Genomic DNA, 5537 nt, shown 5'->3' with positions numbered 1-5537 from the left:
CTCGGCGCAGGGCCATATGCCTTAGCAGGGCTTCCTTCCGCGAGCGCGACCCCCCGCTAGCTGCAGCAGCAGCCTTCGGCAACGCTATGCGAAAGTGCGGGGAGCGACAGCGCGATGACACAGTTAGGCCGGCGGAAATGCATAGCCTTCAAGAGCGCTGGGCGGCGGTGCATTGTGGGGGGCTCTACCCGCTCGCCTTTGTAAACTCGCGGCCCTGCCATGCACATATTCGTTGTGAAAACAGTCTCAACCTGGCCAACGCCTCCTAAAAAAAATTATGCCTGAAACATGAGTCACGACCGCTCTGCCCCGCCCTCTGATTTTACCCTCCTCCTTCGGTACGAAGGCGAGCGTCTCTGAAGGCCGCCTCCTGCGAACACAACAATGCTCTCATAGTTGCCTCCGAGTAGCTGTAATGTCACGTGACAGAGTGGTACGGAGGTGAGCGGTCTCACATGGCGGCCGGTCGCACATAAGACAGGAGGCATGACCTCCGGAATTGCGTGCTGGCAGGAGGCCCCCAATTGAAAAGAGAGTGACGTTACAGGCATAGTTTTTTTAGGAGGCGTTGACCTGGCGCTCAAAGCCATGAAATCATGGCTACAAGGAGATATGCCACGTCACTAACAACGCCGCCAATGGTGTGCACTTTTTGATACAACGTTAAAAGTGACGTAGCTAATAAAATAGCCAATGGACACCGCTAATGACATCGATGCCAATTGTTTTTTTTGTTTCTCTTTGAATAGGCACTGAGATTTTTCGCCTGCACTTGAAGAAAGCAGTCGTCAGCACAGTCTGGTCCGGGGTAGTTGCGCGCGTGGCCGGAGTGCAGTTGAGCCCCTGTGTGCAGATGTCGCAAACTCCGTCATTGCTTGCTGTTTGCTTTAGGTACGCCGGAGATCAACTTTGAATCGGTCACGCATCCTTGGTTTGAAGCTGTGTTGTCAACGCTCGATGTGAGAAGCGCGTGGCACAGGCCGTGCTATGGCGCGCCCTGCAAGCGCCACGATTTCGCCTCTGCGCAACGTTTCAAGTGAACGTGTCCCGACGTGCGTGCTCTGCGCATATCTCAGCAAGGAAGAAATTGAGTGACACTTCTTTTTTTCACTCTTCGCGGGACCTTACTGACGACTGTGCGGCGGCAGGTGTCATTTCTACTCAGTGTGAAAAGCACAGTGAACGAAAAAAGTCAGGAAGTGCTCGCAGAAAGGAAGTGCAACGATCGTTGCGACGCCGATATGAAGGCAGTAGACGCGTCACGCGGTCAACGCGGCGCGTATTAGTCGATGTTTCGTTGATTGCGCTCAAGCGCAAGTCCGGCATTATGCTTTTGAGGAAAGGTCGTGATGAGGAAGTTTAAGAACGGAAAGCTGGTGGGCGTTGCGTTTGAGCTCGGCAGGAGCCCGCGAAAGGTAAGCCTGCGATGCATGCGGAACACAAACGTTTTGCCTTGTGCTGCTGTTATGTTACGTTATGAGGCGTTTTGCATATATATATATACTCTCACTAAAATTTTGTGCCCGCACTATGTTTTCGCCCGCTGTCATAGTGTTGACCTGCGCATGTAAATAATTGTCACCGTGCGCCCTCGTTTTGCAGCAAGGTTCTGTTTGGCGTTGAATAAGTTGTTGCCAGACTTGGAGGGTCAGTGTTGCCAGACTTCCGCCAGATTTGTCAAAGAAGTTTGCCCGTGTAGTTGTGTCTTCTACGAGATGATTTGGTGTCGTCCGCGGTGCATTGCACGAGTGTATGAGCGACGCTGGCCGTTTTAATTAACGGAACGAACCGCGTCTTGCAGATGTTAGGACGCGTTCTTTTGCTGTGTGTTGCTGTGCAAACCAGAGGCCGTTTTAATTAACGGAATGAATCGTGCCTTGCAAACGTTGGGGCACGTTGTCTTGCTGTGTGCGTTGCTGGGCAATTAAGAGATCGTGTCTTAGAGTTAGGAAATCAACGACAGGTCGTCCACCGTGCATTTCGCGAGTGCGATGAACTTGTTCGCGAGTGTGTGTGAACCGCGTGTTGCAAATGTCGCGGCGCGTTCTCGTAGTGTGTGAGCCACTGTGCAATTAAGAGATCGCGTCTCAGCATTAGGGACGACGGGGAAAACTGAATAGAGTCGCAGCAGGCGAAGGGGCAGTTATTAGAACCAATGTAAAGTAAATAGGAGGAACGAAAAGTGTGAACAAATAACTTAACGTGAGAAGGTATCAAACCTACGACCTCCGAACGCGTTATTCAGCGGTCGTAGCTTCGATGCCTGCTCACGGCAAGTCATTTTTCACCCACTTTTCTTTCTTTTTATTTACTTTACATTGGTTCTAATAACTTCCTCTATACAATCCTTGGCAATCCCTTATATATATATATATATATATATATATATATATATATATATATATATATATATATATATAGTGGGAGTAATAATTCAATGGGCAGTTAGTCTTCGTGAAGGTATGGGATATGGCACAACGGGAGCGTTGTCAACAAGGATAAATATATTTATTTCCCAACAGTTTCGGGAGGGGTCCTTCCTTCATCAGGGGAACTCATCCCCTGATGAAGGGAGGACCCCTCCCGAAACTGTTGGGAAATAAATATATTTATCTTTGTTGACAACGCTCCGATTGTGCCATATCCCATACCTATATATATATATATATATATATATATATATATATATATATATTGTAGCATTGATATTTGGCACAGGCCGGAACGCCAGTTGAAGAAGAGAAGGAAGAGTGTTGTTGCTGCTCGCGCTCGCTCCGCTTGACAGCTGGTCGGTTCTACCGCTACGTTTTCCACAAAGTAAACGTCTCTTCTGCTCACCACTAAAGGTGTACTATCAAGTGGTGGAGAGTGCTGGGTACCTTTTTCCATCCTGGAACTCCGCAACCGAACTCTACCTTCGCCATCAACAATGTCCATCGACGCTGCACAGCAGACGGCTCCTACATCTCCACCTGTCCACTGTCCCGGCGTCCCGAGAGAGCGAGATCCAGACATCTTCAACGGCACCGATGAGCAGGACGTCGAGGACTGGCTCTCTTCGTTCGAACGAGTAAGCGTCAACAACAGGTGGGACGAAAACGACAAACTGGGCCGCGTCCACTTTTACCTCAGAGGAGTAGCAGAGCTCTGGCTCAACAACCACGAAGCCGAGCTTACCGACTGGGCCACTTTCAAGACCACCTTCGCGGACGTGTTTGGCCGACCGACAGTGCGCAAGCTCCGTGCAGAACAGCGCTTGCGGGATCGCGCCCAACTGTCGGGAGAGGGTTTCACGTCCTACATTGAGGACGTCGTAGGCCTCTGCCGTCGCTTTGATCCTGACATGTCGGAAACCGCCAAGGTAAAACACATTATGAAGGGCATCGAGGACGATGCCTTCCACATGCTGGTGGCTAAAGACCCGCAAACAGTTTCGGAAGTCATCCAACACTGCCAAAGTTTCGATGAGTTGCGAAAACAGCGCATTTCAACGCGACGTCCTACTTTCGACATGACCAGCACGCCAGCATTGACCGTTGGTGCAATATCTCCAGAACAGACTGTATTGACCCCGCAAATCCAGCAATTTATCCGAGAGGAAGTGGCACGCCAGTTGTCCCTTGCCCCCTTGCTTCCCAGCAATACGCATGGGCTGACCTCGTCACTGCGCCAAACCATCGAAGAGCAAGTCTGCGAGGCACTTCCCCCCACGTACCAGCCACCACCTGTGTCCGCTCCCCTGACTTACGCTGACGTCGCGCGAAGGCAGGTACATGCGCCGTCAAACGTCGTCGACCCTGCCCACCAAGCGAACGCCTTCTACGCAACACACGTACCGGCAGGCTCGCATGTTCCCATTTACCGCCGTCCTTCAACGCTTCCCAACAACCCTTGGCGTACATCGGATAACAGACCTATCTGTTATTACTGTCGTCAGCCTGGCCATGTTGAGCGGTTCTGTCGCCGGCGCGTCCCTCACTCAGGCATTATTGATGGCACCTACGGCTACGCCCCCACAGAACCACCACAGACGCTGCCGTTCCATGCAGCTTCGGACACTTCTCCGCCGAGCCGCCGCGCCTTCAACCCACGCCGATCGCCTTCCCCGCGCCGACGTTCGCCTTCACCAATGCTTCGGCGTGCACCACCTGCCCAAACGGAAAACTGACCATCGCAGTTCCGGAGGCAAGAACTGCGCCACCGTCGAACTCCACAAGGCCTCGTTCTCTACCGAATAATGAAATAACTGTCTTGATTGAAGGTATCCCCGTTCAAGCATTAATAGATACCGGAGCTGCCGTGTCTGTATTGAGTGAAGCATTGTGTCGCAAGTTAAGAAAAGTTACGATTCCGCTTTCTGGTCTCTCCCTTCGTACGGCAACAGCGCATCACGTGAACCCTTCTATGACGTGCACGGCTCGGTTAATCATCCAGGGCGTTCTGTACGTGGTTGAATTTATCGTGTTTCCGCACTGCTCACACGACGTCATATTAGGCTGGGACTTCCTTTCCACACATCATGCCGTTGTTGATTGTGCCCGGGCCGAACTAGAATTGTCATCGCTCTCCGACGACGATTATAATAAGCCTTCTATTTCTCGTGTTGTCGTCGCCGCGGAGACTGATATTCCACCCATGTCTTCTGTTATTGTGCCGATCTCGTGCGACCATGCCGCTTTTTCGGACGTCATGTTCACGCCGTCAGAAGACTTCACTTCTCGAAAAAACGTTCTTCTGCCTTTTGCTCTTCTGACGGTCGAAGCCACTTGCGCAAACATTTATGCCACGAATCTCCTTTCTGTACCAGTCACCCTATTCCGTGGCGAATGCATCGGCCGCCTTGAGGACATCGATTGTGTTGGCACCAGTCAACTGCCCTATCAAGCAAAAAGCCTTGAGATCGCCAGTGTTACTTCCGCTCTCACATCCGCCACCTCTTCCCTCGACGTCTTCCTTCCATCGATTGATCCTGACCTTCCTGTTGACCAACGAACTCAACTCTTGACACTTCTCGACCACTTCCGCTCATCGTTCGACTTCAAACAAACCAGTCTGGGCCGAACATCTGCAATTGTCCATCGTATTGACACTGGCACCCACGCACCATTGCGTCAGCGTCCATACCGGGTCTCCCACGCCGAACGCCAAGTTATAGACGATCAAGTGTCTGATATGCTCAATCGTGGCGTTATACAGCCGTCTAACAGTCCGTGGGCCTCCCCGGTGGTACTGGTCAAAAAGAAGGACGGGGGCATCCGATTCTGTGTGGATTACAGGCGCCTTAACAAGATCACGCGCAAAGATGTTTATCCGCTCCCCAGAATTGACGACGCTCTCGACTGTTTGCAAGGTGCAGAATTCTTTTCTTCGCTGGATCTTCGATCGGGATACTGGCAGGTACCCATGGATGAAGCTGACCGCGCCAAGACTGCGTTTGTAACTCCGGACGGCTTGTACGAGTTTAACGTGATGCCGTTCGGCCTTTGTAACGCCCCAGCCACCTTCGAGCGTCTGATGGACAACATACTTCGAGGCCT

Source organism: Rhipicephalus microplus, chromosome X (assembly GCF_043290135.1).
Source record: "Rhipicephalus microplus isolate Deutch F79 chromosome X, USDA_Rmic, whole genome shotgun sequence".
NCBI classification, from domain to species: Eukaryota; Metazoa; Arthropoda; class Arachnida; order Ixodida; family Ixodidae; genus Rhipicephalus; species Rhipicephalus microplus.
This window is presented reverse-complemented; position numbering follows the sequence as displayed.